A 17,777-nucleotide genomic window follows, 5' to 3' on the forward strand; every position below is an offset into this window, starting at 1 on the left:
CATGCGAGAAACACACTCCCTCCAATTAAATAAAAAAGTCGACAATTAAATAAAGAAGTCGACTAATGTGCTATTTAATTAAGGGGGCGTCACGGGAACCCCTTATGAATAGGCCTACAGGTAAGTGGACTCCAGACAGCGTAATTAGGGCAAATGGGCAAGCGGCGAAGGGAGAGGAAGGCAAATTGTTATAAATGATTACATAGGGAGGGCGTTATTTTATCGTGATCATAATTATGTCGTTGTTATTGTAACCATCATTATGTTTTTTTATTATCATTATCTTTATCACTATTTTCATTATTATCATCATCATTAATATTATCATTATCATCATCATCATCATCATCATTTTTATTGTCATTATTTGTATCCTTATCATCATCATTATAATTATCTATATCATCATCATCGTCATCATTACTATCATCATCCCCATTATCATTATCAATACTAATATCAATACCATAACTATCATCACCATTACGAGGATGATCATTACTATTACAACTATCATTATTATCATTATCATTATAGTGGCCATCAGCACTAAAATAACGATACATTTCTAACATTATTTGTTATCATTACATTGCCATACTCATAACATTGATCCCATCTTCATTATCATTCATATAGATCTATATAAGTTTCTACCATATTTATGTTCTGTAAAAAATCATATCAAGAATTTCTTTCTATTTATTCATTCTTTTAAATCGTTTTCTGTCACCCGTGAGAACTCGTCTCTAACATGTTTATCTTCATTAAAAATTCATATAAAGAATTTCTTTCTATTTATCTATTCTTTTTAAATAATTCTCCGTCAACTTCATATTCAACTTCAGCAAAAATTTATATCAAGAATTTCTTTCTATTCATCTATTCTTTATATATAAATAATTCTACGTCAACTTCATATTCAACTTCAGTAAAAAATCATATCAAGAATTTCTTTCTATTTATCTATTCTTTAAAAATAATTCTCCGTCAACTTCATATTCAACTTCAGTAAAAAATCATATCAAGAATTTCCTTCTATTTACCCATTGTTTTTGAATAATTCTCCGTCAACTTCATATTCAACTTCAGTAAAAATTCATATCAAGAATTTCTTTCTATTTATCTATTCTTTTTAAATAATTCTCCGTCAACTTCATATTCAACTTCAGTAAAAATTCATATCAAGAATTTCTTTCTATTTATCTATTCTTTAAAAATAATTCTCCGTCAACTTCATATTCAACTTCAGTAAAAATTCATATCAAGAATTTCCTTCTATTTATCCATTCTTTTTAAATAATTCTCCATCACCCGTGGGAACTCGTCTCTAACATGTTTATCTTCATATTCAACTTCAGTAAAAATTCATATCAAGAATTTCCTTCTATTTATCTATTCTTTTTAAATAATTCTCCGTCAACTTCATATTCAACTTCAGTAAAAATTCATATCAAGAATTTCCTTCTATTTATCCACTGTTTTTTTTAAATAATTCTCCGTCAACTTCAGTAAAAATTCATATCAAGAATTTCTTTCTATTCATCTATTCTTTTTAAATAATTCTCCATCACCCGTAAAACTCATATCTAATTTCTTTCTATTTATCTATTCTTTTTAAAAATAATTCTCCATCAACTTCATATTCAACTTCAGTAAAAATTCATATCAAGAATTTCCTTCTATTTATCTATTCTTTTTAAAAAATTCTCCATCACCCGTGGGAACCCGCCATTCACTTTTAACACAGCCAACCAGGTGTATTTAAAAACCTGAAATAGCCCGCGTTGGCCTTCGATCGAGTGCGTGATAAGCCGGTATTTTATGCTTATCATCTGCATTCACTCTTTATGCTCAATGGCTACCCACGCACCCGCCCACCCGCCCCACTCGCCCACCCGCCCACCCACCCGCCCCACTCGCCCACCAGGCCATTACGCCTACTTAGCCACCAGCCTCCTACCCACCACCAGCCCACTCTTCTGTCATTTCGTTTCTCAATTTCCTCTCTCTTTTTTCTCCGCTTCCATTCCCTCGTCACTTCTTTCCTATCTCTCTCTTTCTCTACTCCCTCCTTTCCCCACCTCCCCATCTTCCCCTACCCCAACCTCCCCACCTCATCTCCACACCTCCCTCTCTCTCTATACCCCCTTCCTCTACATCTCCCCACATCCTCCCCTCCCTCTCCCTCTCTCACTTTCCCCTCCCCTTCCCTCCCCACCCCTCCCCTCCCCTTCCCTCCCCTTGCTCCCAACCCTCCCTCTTCCTCTTCCTTCCCATCCCTCCCCCCACCCCCTTCCCCACCCTTTCCTCCCCTCCTCTCCCCACCCACCATCCCCTCCCCTCCCCACCCCTCCCCTCCCCCACCTTCATCAGCGTCGGTGTTTGCGTACCTGATACCAGCTGTCACCTCCCACCTGGCCGACCTTCTCCCACCTGAGGAAGGCGTCGCGACCGAGGAAACACAGCTGCTCGACTCACCTGCAACGGAAAAAGAAAAAAAAACATGTTAGTTCTGCGTGAAAAATTATCGATCATTTTCGGACCGTGGGTTCATTGATCTCAATGCTGTTTCATTAATGGTTTCTCCGTCAAATAATGTATATATATCCATACGTATCTACACATGGATGTGAATATACATTTTTTGTTAAAGATAGAGAGGGAGTGAGAGAGGGAGGGAGAGGGAGAGGGAGAGAGAGAGAGAGAGAGAGAGAGAGAGAGAGAGAGAGAGAGAGAGAGAGAGAGAGAGAGAGAGAGAGAGAGAGAAGAGAGAGAAGAGAGAGAGAAGAGAAGAGAGAAGAGAGAGAGAAAGAGAAGAGAGAAAGAAAAAGAAAAAGAAAAAGAAAAGAAAAAGAAAAAAAAGAAAGAAAAAGAAGCGAGAGAAAAAAAATATGGTTTACATAACACCGACACACACCCAAAATACCAAATGAACGCGAACATAAATAACCGCCTTTGACTCGCCATGCAGCCACCCAAGCACGCGCAGTCGCCAAACACAACGAAGACTATTTTACGAATAACTCTCTCCCTTTATTTATTCCTCTGCACGCGCCTCTGGGAAGACTCAAGACCAGGCAGTCAACACGCGCAAGTTAGTAATTTTGTTAGCCGTGGTGTGTCGAAAGTGGGAGAAGGGGGGGTGGGGGTGAGAGAGGGAGAGGGAGGGAGGGTGGCAGGGAGGAAGGGAGAGGGAGAGGGAGAGGGAGGGAGGGGAGAGGGGAGAGGGAGGGAGAGGGAGGGAGGCAGGAGGGGAGGGAGGGAGGGAGGTATGGGGTAGAGCGAGGGAGGGAGGATGGGGAGAGAGAGAGAGAGAGAGAGAGAGAGAGAGAGAGAGAGAGAGAGAGAGAGAGAGAGAGAGAGAGAGAGAGAGAGAGAGAGAGAGAGAGAGAGAGAGAGAGAGAGAGAGAGAGAGAGAGAGAAATAAAGAAAGAGAGAGAGAAAGAAAGACCAAGCCAGACCCAGACCCAAAGAGAGAACCAGATCAAAACCAAAAGAAGAAGAAAAAAAAACAAAAAAAAACAAGAAACCAAAGAGAGATGGAAAGAGGGAAGCCCCATGACCGGAGCTCCCAGCGAAGTAGCAGGCACGGCCGCTGGAGGAGGAGTGGGTCCCGTTAGCAGGAGTCTAAGGAGTGACCCAAAGCAGGTAATTGCGGTGTTATGGTCGCGCCTTGTGTCGTTGGGCGCTTGTCACTCTAGAACGACCTACTCCTCCTCCTCCTCCTACTCCTTCTATCTACTCCTCCTCTATCTACTACTACTACTCCTCTTTCTACTCCTCCTCCTCCTCTATTTACTACTACTCCTCTTTCTACTCCTCCTCCTCCTACTCCTCTATTTACTGCTACTCCTCCTCCTCCTACTCCTCTATCTACTCCTACTCCTTCTCCGACTACTACTCTTCCTCCAACTATTACTCCTTTTCTTTTATCTTCTCCTAATACCCTTCCACATTATTCTTTTTCTCCTTCTCCAGGGCAAAAAGATAGATAACTAAATACACACACACGTACAAACGTGTGTGTGTGTGTGTGTGTGTGTGTGTGTGTGTGTGTGTGTGTGTGTGTGTGTGTGTGTGTGTGTGTGTGTGTGTGTGTGTGTGTGTGTGTGTGTGTGTGTGTGTGTGTGTGTGTGTGTGTGTGTGTGTGTGTGTGTGTGGGCGTGTGCCCATGTGTATGCACACGTGTGCGTACGCGTGTGTGTGTGTGCGCCCGCATAAGTATCTGCATCTATTACGCTAACACATCCATCCGAACGCACATGCCTTCGTATGCATGTATGCGACAATCCATACATAAATTCATACCTAACAATAGATGCAAATAAATAAACACAAGTAGGGTGTGTGTGCGTAAATATGCATGAGTGTATACTGCATACATAAATGCCTGACATCCGGGAAAAGAAAGCATCCCGCCATAAAGAGAAAGAAAACAACATTTGCAACTCATAATGCCATTGCTAACGGACACGGCTTCCTGTTATGTCCGTGTTAAAAAAAATCTAGGAATTTCATTTCTTTCTCGTGGAACTTCTAGAAGCCTTTTTTTGTGGATAGATGTTTTAAATATCATAATAATCATAATTAAATTCGTAAAAGAGCAGTTAATTATATCTATTACATTATTTACAGACTGATTTGTTTTAGGATGTTGATATAATTCTTGTTAAGATTTGATTTTATATCAAGTTTGTGTACAACAGAATCCGTTGAACTATACTAGTACTCATAACCATTAATAATGCTAAGAAAAGTCAAAGCTCATCTGAATATCAGTAACAATACTGTAAAGTTCAGACGAACAGTGAAGAGCTATTATAATAGTTACCGGTAGCAGTGGACATCTTACGTTTTCTCTTATTCTCCTTATAGAGAATGGGATTTCTCCGACCAAAATTTGAGGACTAACTCGTGTATACGAACCAAATGCTTTAAACAAGATACAATAATATCACTGTTATTTTAGCACGTAATGAACCTTTTTAAAGAAAATATCCAATAAGAATTTAGTTATAAATAAAATCAGAAGGGAAAAGCATATGGATAACTACACGAAAAGCGTTGAAATCGGTAGCGACTTTTTCCTGCTAGTATAGTAATGGAAACATTTTCAAGAATGAACGGGTTTTTATTTATCTTTTCCCGTTTTCCTGTAACCATTACTGCCATCCGCATTACTTGCATTTTCATCATTCTTATCACTGTCGCTAATATCATAATCATAACCCACATAAGTAAAACTCTAACATTGTTTTACATATCATTACCAATATTTTCATTGTCATTATCATTACCACTGACATCAATATCATCATGTATCTGTTGTCATCGTCAATAAATAAACGTATTTCAAAAAAAAAGAAAAAAGAAAGAAAGAAAGAAAGAAAAAAAACATGCGTCAAGATTTTATCAATTTTACTACAAACATCTTAATCAACATGAATTCTTATTTATCGATGCGTGCTGTCTAATTATTTCTACATTCCATTCTTCTCCGTTAATTCGTGATGTAAAATGTGATAAAAAAACGTAAAATGAAAGTATAACATATATGCTAACACGCACACTCGCATACACATATATGCAGAGAGAGAAAGAGAGAGAGAGAGAGAGAGAGAGAGAGAGAGAGAGAGAGAGAGAGAGAGAGAGAGAGAGAGAGAGAGAGAGAGAGAGAGAGAGAGAGAGAGAGAGAGAGAGAGAGAGAGAGAGAGAGAGAGAGAGAGAGAGAGAGAGAGAGAGAGAAGAAGAAGAAGAAGGAAAGAAAGCATATAAACAAAGGAAGAACGAAAATCTGTCACAAATCAACGGATTTTCTCTCACACGCACACATCACATCACTAAAACGACAGACTTACGAAAAAATAACACAAATTCCAGATATCAAAGCTGCACATCCCAAATTCGAAAAGTGAAAAGCCCGCCAAAAAAAACAAAAACAAAAACGCATCAAGACATAAAAAACCGCGTAATATTTCCGGTCCATTGAGATCCATTGCTCGCATACACGTCCAATCATTCCTTTAAATAGAAATACAATGAAATGAGATAATAAAATAAAGATAAAACAGAACAAACGTTAGAAAGCAACATTACCTCCCCCCTCCCCCCCCCCTCCTTTTCACTCGCCGGAAGGAACAGAAAACGGGATGAACGGATGGGGAAGGAGGGGGGGTGGAGGAGGGGGGAGTGAGATATAAGGATGGGGGGAGGGGAGAGATGAGAATAGAGGGAGGAGAGATATGAGGATGGAAGGGGGGGGAGAGAAGAGGATGAGGTGAGAGGAGAGATATGAGGAAGGAAGATGGAGGATGGGAGGGGAGAGATTAGAATGAGGATGGAAGGAGTGGAGGATGATGAGGAAGGGAGATATGAGGATGGGGGAGGAGAGAGACAAAGGGGGAGTATGAGAATAGAGGGAGGAGAGATGAGAATAGAGGGAGGAGAGATATGAGCATGGAATGGAGGGGGGGGGGGGGTATGAGAATGGGGAAGGGGAGAGATGAGGATGAGGTGAGAAGAGATACGAAGACGGGAGAGGGGGAGAAGAGAATGAGGGAAGGGCAGAGAGAAAAGAAGAAACACATCACAAGACAAAAAAAAGAAGAATAGGAAGAATCGCGGGGCAGGAAGTCGCAAGAGGTCATGAAGAATGGAGAACACCCCCACCCCCCCCACCCCCACCCCACCGCCCACCCCACCCCGGCATTGTCTCCCGACGCATGCTAAACGACCGACACACATCTTTCTCTCTCTCTCTCTTTATTTCTTTTTTATTTCTTTATTCTTTGCTTTTTCTTCCCCTCCCCCCCCCCTCGGGTCATGAAAGTGGTCCGAAGATCCACTGAAGATTCCTCTCCACGGCCGAGTAACGGGAGGGGGGAGGGAGGAGGGGAGAGGGAGGGGGAAGGGGAGAGGGGGGACGGGGGAGGGAGAGGGGAGAGGGGGAGGGGAGGGAAGGGAGAGGGAGAGGGAGGGGGAGGGGGAGGGGGAAGGAGAGGGTTAGGGGGAGGGAGAGGGAGGGGGAAGGAGAAGGGGAGAGGGGGAGGGGGAGGAGGAGGGAGGAAGAGGAGGAGGGACGTGATGTGGGTCGAATGAGTGGGAAAGGGGACGGGGAAATAAAGTGGTAAGAGGAACGGAAAAGGAGAGAAGGAGGGGAGGAAGAAGGAATGCAAAAGGAAGGGGAAGAGAATAAATAGGTAAGAGAAGGAGAAGGGAAAGAGAGAAGAAGGAAGGAAGAGAATAAAAGGTAAGAGGAAAGGAGAGAAGAAGGGGAGGATTAAGGGGAAAGAAAGGGAAGAGGGATAGCGGAATGTGGGGAAAGGTGCAGAAAGGGGAAACGAAGAGAAGGGGAAAAGGGAGGAGAAAGACAAAGAGAAAAGAGACAAAGAAGAAAGGGGAGGTAAAGAAGACGAAATAACAAACCTAAAAAAAAATCAGGAAAGGACCCAAGAAGAACCAAAAGAGAAGAGAAGAGAGGAATAACGAACCGAAAAAGTGAACCAAAAGAGAAGAAGGAAAGAGAGAGAGAAAAAAAGAAAAATACGACGAAGAAAAGAAGAAAAGAATAAAAAATATGAACCCAGCAGCAAGACGAGACACAGAGAAGGCAAACTGGATTCTTCAACAGAGATTCGTCCCTATTTCGTGTCTCTTCGCATTCCACGACCGAGGATACGAAGTGAACAAGGGTTTACCTCGTCCGGTATGTATGAATGACTCACATTAGGGAAACAATTGATCAAAATATCTTCCCAGAATTACGTGAAAATCATAAATATATGCATCTCTATACACAAATGCACTAACACATAGATACTTACATGCATACATACATGCATGCACATATACACAATACATACATGCATGCACATATACACAATACATACTTGCATGCACATATACACAATACATACATGCATGCACACATACACAATACATACATGGATATATACACACATATACATACATACATGTACACATACATACATGCACACATACATACATACATACATACCTGCACTCATGCACATATACACACATACACACAAACATACATGCACATATACACACATACACACATACATACATGCACATACACATACACACATACGTACATACATACACGTAAACTTCCACATCCTCGACCAAAATCCCAAAGCACTGCGTCTTAACTGCGCATACCAGCATCAACAAGCAACATTGAAGATTCAGCTAATCAAAATCATCAGTAATTTTTAATTAAGACGAACTTGCTTCCTCCAAACCACTTTATATCTCCCTCCCCTCCTCCCCCCCACTTCCTCCCTCCTCCCCCCACTTCCTCCCCTCCCCCACTTCTTCCCTCAATACCCGGTATTAAACCTTCTTCTTTATCCCCTACTATTTTTCTCCTTTCAGAAGACGACACACTTCATTTCTCTCCTACTCTCTCTCCCTCTTCTTTCCTTCCTCTTGCGTCCCCTACCTCATACCCCTCTCCTCTCTCTCCCTCCTGTCAACCCATACCTCATACCCCACCCACTCCTACCCCCCACTTATTCGTACCCCACCCCTATTCCCTCTCCTCCCCCTCCCTGCCTTATCTGACGCCACCCCTATCACTTCTCCCTCCCCCTCCCCCCTCTCCTCCCACCCTGCCTCATCCGTCGCCACCCTATTCCTCTCCCTGCAACCCCATTCCCTCTCCCCCCTCCCACCTCCACCTCACCCATCACCACCCCATCCCCTCTTCTCCCCTTCCCTTCCCCTCTCCCCCTCTCTCCCTCTCTCTCCCTACCCCCACCCTCACCATTCGTCGCCACCCCTCCCTCTCCTCCCCATCTCCTCCTCCTCCCACCCCATCCCTCTCCCCTCCCCCCGCCTCACCCATCCACCTCTCCCCCTTCCTCCACCTCATCCATCGTCCCCATCTCCTCCCTCTCCCCCTTCCCCCTTCCATCTCACCCCCATCCCCCTCTCCTCTCTCCCTCCCCCTTCCATCTCACCCGTCGCCACGCCATCCCCTCTCCCCCCTTCCATCTCACCCTCCCCCCCTGCCTCATCCATCGCCACCCCACCCTCTCCTCCCCCCCTTCCCCCTTCCATCTCACCCGTCGCCACGCCATCCATCCAACGACGACAACGGCAACGACAGCACCAGCAGAAAACGCCGCATTTGTGACTCACGCCAAACCCGTTCTCCTCATAATCCGAACAAACCCTCCGTTACCCGACACCGCTGAGGAACCTGTCTTGATACAAACTGGACCGGGATGAAGCGGCTGCCCTTGCGGCGAGAGTGGTCGAGAAGGGGTCGCCTTGGTATGGGGCGCCCTCGATCGGATGGGGGGTGGGTATGGGAGCTCTTCAACGGCTGGGGTGGGTATGGGGCGCCCTCGATCGGCTGGGGTGGGTATGGGAGCTCTTCAACGGCTGGGGTGGGTATGGGCGCCCTCGATCGGCTGGGGTGAGTATGGGCGCCCTCGATCGGCTGGGGTGGGTATGGGCGCCCTCGATCGGATGGGGTGGGTATGGGAGCTCTTCAACGGCTGGGGTGGGTAGGGGCGCCCTCGATCGGATGGGGTGGGTAGGGGCGCCCTCGATCGGCTGGGGTGGGTATGGGCGCGGATGAGGGGGTTATTATGGGTGATAGGAGTATGGGTAGGGTATTGTGGGGTGCGGAAAAAGGGGTGGGGGAAGGTATTTGGGGTGACGAAAGGGGTCGGGGACAGGATCTGGGGCAGGGAAAGGAAGTTGAGGTAGGTTGTGGGGCGCTGTTGGGGTGAGGAAGGGGTTGGGGGAGAGGAAACGAGATAGAGGGAGACACAGGGGTGAGGAAGGAGTGAGGGCGAGAGACATGAACTTAAGGAAGAAAAGAGGAGGATAAGGAGTAATGAGAGAAGATAGGAAGAGGTACAGGGGTGAGGAAGAAGGTAGGGAGAGGTACAGGGGTGAGGAAGGGGGTAGGGAGAGGACACAAGATAGAGGGAGACATAGGGGTGAGGAGGGAGTGAGGGTGAGAGACATGGACTTCAAGAAAAAATAAAGTTGGGAAGAGGATAAGGGGTAATGAGAGAAAGGAGGAAGAGGTACTGGGGTGAAGAAGCTAGGGAGAGGTACAGGAGTGAGGAAGGGATAAGGGAGAGGACACAAGATAGAGGGAGACATAGGGGTGAGGAGTGAGTGAGGGTGAGAGACATGGACTTCAAGAAAAAAAAAGTTGGGAAGAGGATAAGGTGTAATAAGAGAAGGAAGGAAGAGGTACTGGGGTGAGGAAGGGAGAGACTGGGGAGGAGTATACTAATGAATGGGCAAAGCTTAGGGTATAGACAGGAATATGAATCCTAGTACACATACACCAAGGGTTAACTATTTAACTTTTTAACTTTATTACAGTAATACGTTATACCTAGGGTAGGCTACGGGTAAGGGCGCTACATACAAGATAGAGAAGAACAAACTAACAAGATTATGAGATGGATTTACTTGAGAAAAAAAGTATGAACGAAACAGCACAGAAGAAAAACGACTCTAGATCACCACCAACACGAGACAACGACTCGTGTTGGTGGTGATCTACACACACGCACACACACACACACACACACACACACACACACACACACACACACACACACACACACACACACACACACATACAAACATGAGCAAACACACACTCGCACGTACACACGCAGAAACCTAGACATGGACACATAACAAACATAAACAGAAAAAAATTAAATCACCACCAGACAACAACTCGTACCCGGACCACTCGCCCAACAGTCCGGGACGACCAAAGACGATGTCGTCATACCTGGCGATCCGTAAATGCGTCGGCGATTTCGGAACGCAGACGCCAGAGACGACCGCAAGAGGGCCACGATCAGAAGGTGGGGGGAGAGAGGGAGAGGGAGAGGGAGAGGGAGAGGGAGAGGGAGGGAGGGAGGGAGGGAGGGAGGGAGGGAGGGAGGGAGGAGAGAGAGAGAGAGAGAGAGAGAGAGAGAGGGAGGGAGGAGGGAGGGAGGGAGGGAGAGAGAGAGAGAGAGAGAGAGAGAGAGAGAGAGAGAGAGAGAGAGAGAGAGAGAGAGAGAGAGAGAGAGAGAGAGAGAGAGAGAGAGAAAGAGAAGAGAAGAGAAGACAAGAAAGAAAAAAAAGGAGGGAGAGAGAGAGAGAGAGAGAGAGAGAGAGAGAAAGAAAGGAAAGAAAGAAAAAAATAAAGAAAGAAAGAAAGAAGGAAAATAAGAAAAAAAGAAAGATTCAGAGAGAATAGATGAAAAGAAAGAAAGAAAGAAAGAGAGCCACGATCACCATAATCATCATCATCATCATCGTCGACGGAAATTCATGGCTGCGGCGGAAGGGGGGTGGGGGGTGGGGGAGGCTGAGGTCTGCGGCTGCGGTCTGTCTCTCAGCTGCCGTCGCAAGAGCAGAGGACACCCGAAGAAGATGCTTTTTGCGGGGGAGGAGGAGGAGGAGGAGGAGGAGGAGAAGGAGGAGGAGGAGGAGGAGGAGGAGGGGGAGGGGAGGAGGAGGAGGAGGAGGAGGAGGAGGAGGAGGAGGGAGGAGAGGGGGGAAAGGGCTGGAGGAGGAGGAGGAGGAGGGAGGAAGTGGGAAAGAGGAAGAGGGGATAGAGGGAAGGGGGAGGGAGGAAGGAGGGAGGGCATGGGGGGGGAGGAGAGAGGGAAAAGGGGACAGAGGGAAGGGGGAGGAGAAGAGGGAGGAAGGAGGAAGAAGGAAGTGATAAACAGAGAGAGAGAGAGACAGAAAGAGAAAGACAGAGAGAGAGAGAGAGAGAGAGAGAGATAGAAAGAGAGAGAGAGCTAGACAGAAAGAAAGAGACAGAGAATAGAACCAGAGACAGAGTGAGAGAGAGAGAGAGAGAGAGAGAGAGAGAGAGAGAGCGTGAGAGAAAGACAAACAAACAGACAGACAGACAGACAGACAGAGAGAAAGACAGACAAACAAACAAACAGACAGAGACAGACAGAGAGAGAGAGAGAAAAAAGAAAGAGAGCCCAGAAGTGCCGCCGAGACCCGAGCAGCGTGACGAGGCGGGGTGTAGAGAAAATTCCACGGGCGGGGAGGGCCAACTATGCCTGCGATGGGCGGGTCACTCACGCAGAAAAGGTCACGAGGTCACGCCCCGGTGGACATTCTCCTTTTTTTTTTGTTCAAATATTTATTCTAAGAGGATTTTTAATGCGGTTAGGCTATCTTTTCTTTTTTCTGTCTCCTATCTCTCCCTTTCCTTACGTTCATCTTTCTCCCGTTTACTTATATTTAAAAACCAGTCTAATAGGATTTTTTTGATTAGGCTTTTTTTTCCTCCTCTCTATCTCCTCTCTCCCTTTCGTTACGTTCAATTTTCTACCTTTTACCTTTCTCCTTTTTTAATATCTATTTTAATATGATTTTTTTGTGATTAGGCATTTCTTTTCTTCTCTCTATCTCCTCTCTACCTTTCCCTTTTTAACTTCTTTCCTTTCGTTAATTTCTCTCCCTTTTACCTTTCCACTCTACCTTCTACTCTCTCTTCAAGTGCCCCCTTTCTCCCTATTTCAACTCTCTGTTTCCCTCTCCTACCTCTTCTCCCCCTCTTCCCATCCCTCTCTCACCTCCCCCATTCCAATTCTCCTTTCATCCCCTCCTATCTCTCCTCCCCCTCCCCTATCTCTCCCCCTCTTCCCATCCCCCATTCCAAACCTCCTTCTCTCCCTCCCCTTCTATCTCTCCCCTCCCCCTCCTATCTCCCCTCTCCTATCTCTCCCCATTCCAAACCTCCTTTCCCTCCCCTCCCCCTCTCTATCTCCCCCCCCCTCACCTCCTCCATTCCAAACCTCCTTCCCCCTCCTATCTCCCCTATTCCAAACCTCCTTTCCCACCCCTTTCCTATCCCCATCTCCCCCCTCTTCCCTCCCCCATTCCAAACCTCCTTTCCCTCCCCTCCTATCCCCCTCTCCCCCCTCTTCCCTCCCCCATTCCAAACCTCCTTTCCCTCTCCTCCTATCCCCCTCTCACCTCCCCCATTCCAAACCTCCTTTCCCTCTCCTCCTATCCCCCTCTCACCTCCCCATTCCAAACCTCCTTTCCCTCTCCTCCTATCCCCCTCTCACCTCCCCCATTCCAAACCTCCTTTCCTCCCCTCCTCCCTCCTACCCTCCCCCTCCTACCCTCCCCCCCCCTCTTCCCATCCCCCACCCCCCATACCACCCTCCGGCAGAAGAGAGAGAGCGTGGGACATAAACCCCTGAAGGAAACCCCTGGCCCGGACTTCCCTTCTCCAGGGGCAGGAGGCGGGGCCGGGGCAGAGTAGGTCAGGACAACCCGCAGACATGCCCCGAGGTCAGCCAATAAGGGGTAGAGGGGGGTGGAAGGGGGTGGAGGGGGTGGAGGGGGATTACCGATTGGGGAAAGCTTATAGAAATATCTGAGATGAAATATACGAGAAAATAGTATAAATCGATAATAATCATAATGACAATAATGGTAAGTGCAGTAATACGCTATCCCGCCTTCCATCTTACATAATCCGTGACGTCATACAACCACGCAACGTCATACATAATATGACGTCATTCATTCCTCACGTGACGTCATATAACCACGCAACTTCATACATAACACATGACGTCATTCATTCCTCACGTGACGTCATACAACCACGTGACGTCATACAACCACGCAACTTCACACATAACATATGACGTCATTCATTCCTCACGTGACGTCATATGTACCACGTGACGTCATACAACCACGCAACTTCATACATAACATATGACGTCATTCATTCCTCGCGTGACGTCATACAACCACGTGACGTCATACAACCACGCAACTTCATACATAACATATGACGTCATTCATTCCTCGCGTGACGTCATACAACCACGTGACGTCATACAACCACGCAACTTCATACACAACATATGACGTCATTCATTCCTCGCGTGACGTCATACAACCACGTGACGTCATACAACCACGCAACACCATACATAACATATGACGTCATTCATTCCTCACGTGACGTCATACGTACCACGTGACGTCATACAACCACGCAACGCCATACACAACATGACGTCATTCATTCCTCCCGTGACGTCATACAACCACGCAACTTCATTCATAACATGACGTCATTCATTCCTCACGTGTCGTCATATAACCACGCAACTTCATACATATGACGTCATTAATTCCTCACGTGACGTCATCCAACCACGTGACGTCATACAACCACGCAACTTCATACACAACATATGACGTCATTCATTCCTCACGTGACGTCATACAACCACGTGACGTCATACAACCACGCAACTTCATACACAACATATGACGTCATTCATCCCTCACGGGACGTCATCCAACCACGTGACGTCATACAACCACGCAACTTCATACACAACATATGACGTCATTCATTCCTCACGTGACGTCATACAACCACGTGACGTCATACAACCACGCAACTTCATACACAACATATGACGTCATTCATTCCTCGCGTGACGTCATACATAATCACTCCACGCCATACACAACTTATGACGTCATTCATCCCTCACGTGACGTCATACGTACCACGCAACGTCATACACAACATATGCCGTCATTCATTCCTCGCGTGACGTCATACATAATCACTCCACGCCATACACAACTTATGACGTCATTCATTCCTCACGTGACGTCATACATAATCACACCACGCCATACACAACTTATGACGTCATTCATCCCTCACGTGACGTCATACGTACCACGCAACGTCATACACAACATATGCCGTCATTCATTCCTCGCGTGACGTCATACACAATCACTCCCCGCGGCAGTTTAAAACCCTTCTTCGCGGGTCCAGTTTCGCAGTACCTCGCTCGGGTTACTTAAGTTCATTTTGAGAACCTCAAGTAAGACAACTTTCTCTTCTTCGGCTTCCACATTTGGCCAAATTATTCGGAAAAAAACAACTTTCTCCCTCACGCCGTTGCAAAAAATCAGTGCATCCCGACCACCCACCGTTGCAATAAAAAAAAATAATAAATAAATAAATAAAAATAAAAATAAAAAGATAAAAAATAAACAAATAAAAACAAATAAATAAATTAATAAACTGCTGCAATAAATAAATAAACTAAAAAATAAAAAGATAAAAAATAATAATAAATTAAAAAGATAAAAAATACAGTACATTGCAACCATATAAAGATCTTCCATCTTAGAAAAAAAGAGAATAAAAACAAAAACAAAAATAAATAACAACTTTCCACTTACTATTTAATTCCCAAAAATCAAATAACCTCAAGATACCAAAATCATCTTTAAAATACACGAAAAAACAGCTACAAAACCGAAAAAAACGAAAAAACACGAAAAAACGAAAATGCACGAAAAAACAGCTACAAAAACGAAAAACAACAGTACACCACCCCGTTTTCTTTCGAAGGTCAACCTAGTGGCATGGCCTGGTGCCCTGTTCCTGCAGTTACTTATCTTGCTTATCTTGCTTGCTTGCTTGCTTGTCTGTCTCCTCATTAATATGGCGCCAGACTCTTTTTTTTTTAAAGGCGGCCACTTGCTTTGCACGATGAGAATGCATAATATTTAACGGATCTCCAAGGTAGCAAGGTTGGTCTCTGAGGGGTGTGGGGGGGAGAGGGAGAGGGAGAGGGAGTGGATGAGGGAGAGGGAAAAGCAGTAGTAATTGTAGTACTTGTAGCAGTAATAGTAGTGACAGCATCATCAGCAGCAGTAGTAGGAGGAGGAGAAATAGTAGTAGTAGTAGTAGTAGTAGGAGGAGTAGGAGTAATAGTAGTAGTAGCAGTGGTAGGAGGAAGAGGAGGAGAAATAGTAGTAATAGTAGAAGTTATAGTAGTAGTAGTAGTAGGAATAGTAGTAGCAGTAGTAGTAGTAATAATAGTAATAGTATTAGTAGTAGGAGTAGAACTAGTTGTAGTAGTAGTAATAGTAGTAGTAGTAGTAGTAGTAGTAGTAGTAGTAGTAGTAGTAGTAGTAGTAGTAGTAGCAGTAGTAGTAGTAGTAGTAGTAGCAGCAGTTGTTGTAGTAGAAGTAGTAGTAGTAGTAGTAGTAAAATTAAAAATGATAACAACAACAATAATACTGATAAAGATGATGATAACAATATTTTTTTTTAAAATCTTATAGCTACCAAGAAAATAATAATAATAAACATTTTTTGAGCCTCCTCTTCAATTCCCTCAACCAACCACCTTCACAAAACTCGAACCCTTTAACAACTCACTCGAAGCAGAACGAACCGCGCAGGTGTTCCCTTAGAAAACAGAAAGAAAAAGAACAAAAAAAGAACAAAAACGAATGTCTTTCCCACCCGGCTTAACCTTAAAATACAGACACTCATTTTTTGAACCGTTCTTAGATACGCTTTTGAGGATATGATATATATTAGCCACTTCCTGTCTCGTTTGGTCACTTGGACAAAGTTCCTCTTATTTTTTTTTCCTTCTTGTAGTCTTCATCTTCACTTTATCTTCACTTGCGTCTCTCTCTCTCTCTCTCTCTCTCTCTCTCTCTCTCTCTCTCTCTCTCTCTCTCTCTCTCTCTCTCTCTCTCTCTCTCTCGTCTTTTATTGAAATTGTTTACTCATTGTTTTTTCGTGATTTCTCACCCGTAAATACATTCAAAATGAAAATCACTTACATTTAAGTTATATTTACTAAGTTAATGTGTTCGTCAATCGAAGTTACTAAGTTCTATGTTGACTTAACTACTACCGTAATTTAACCATCTTTTGTCCGAGGTTGAAATACTCACGTTAATCAATAGTAAATTAATCTAAGTGTTCACCTCCAATAAGTTAATTTAAGTATTCATTCAAGTTAAATACACCAACATTCACCCAAGTTACGAAGTCAAAACCAAGTCCTCTCACCTAAGTAATAACTGACGCCAACCATTCACCCAAATTAACGAACTAAAAAACCCTCTATTATTTACCCAAATTAACGAACTGAATCCCCCAATTATCATTTATCTACGCACGCAAAAGTAGGACACGAAGAACCTTAATAAAAAAAAAACCTAACACCTGTTTTCAAGTAGGCCTATATTCACCCGTGCGGAACCAAGGGGACATAAACCCTTCTTTCCCGTAATGTTTCTCAAACGACCGAATTGCTTTAATGGTCGTTTGGCTCTCGTTAGGACTTGTTTGCGCGTTTAAAGCGGCCATGGGTTCACGTGACGGAAATAAAGAGCAGAGAATAATTATATATTGATTGATTGGGTTATGGCGGTGATCAGGAAAATTGTAGTGCTGATAGTAAGAATTATTTCATTTTAATAATGATAATGATAAAAATATGGTGATACTACTATTACTATTACTACTACTAATGATAACGATAATAATATTGATAATAATGATAATGATTATAATAGTTAAAAATAATGATAATAGTAATAGTAATCATAAAAATAATAATAATAATGATAACAACAATAAATAACTTTAATAATAACCACAACAACAATGATAAAATCAGCAAAAACAATAAACAGCAACAACAATAATGATAACAATAACAATTTCCAATAAAAAACAAAAACAAAGCTCATACAAAGTGCATATTGATAAATAGAACCCAACGACCTCATTATACTGAAAAAAAAAAGATCTCATGGTATATATAAGAAACAAAACAAAACAAAAAAAAAAACCCTCATGATCTATACAAAAACAATAAACACAAAAAAACAAAACAAAACCAGAAAAAAAAAAAAATACATACACAAACCCC

At 44.0% G+C, this 17,777-nt stretch overlaps 1 protein-coding gene and 1 long non-coding RNA gene across 5 annotated transcripts in view; both read right to left on the bottom strand.

The window, feature by feature from the left end:
- The window catches only part of LOC113827254 (microtubule-associated protein futsch), a 284,334-nt gene that overhangs the window by 160,543 nt on the left and 106,014 nt on the right, over window positions 1–17,777 (bottom strand). The gene's annotated exons all lie outside the window — the stretch shown is intronic.
- LOC138867550 (uncharacterized) overlaps window positions 1–17,777 on the bottom strand; it is a 133,580-nt gene that overhangs the window by 80,189 nt on the left and 35,614 nt on the right. Inside the window, exon 3 of one of the 2 annotated variants that reach the window (XR_011399819.1) lies at window positions 2,362–2,481. The exons of the other annotated variant lie outside the window; for it this stretch is intronic. This is a non-coding gene — a long non-coding RNA (uncharacterized lncRNA). Of the gene's footprint in view, window positions 1–2,361; window positions 2,482–17,777 lie in introns of those variants that run through there. 2 annotated transcript variants of the gene reach the window in all.

This window comes from Penaeus vannamei, chromosome 30 (assembly GCF_042767895.1).
Source record: "Penaeus vannamei isolate JL-2024 chromosome 30, ASM4276789v1, whole genome shotgun sequence".
Classification (NCBI taxonomy): domain Eukaryota; kingdom Metazoa; phylum Arthropoda; class Malacostraca; order Decapoda; family Penaeidae; genus Penaeus; species Penaeus vannamei.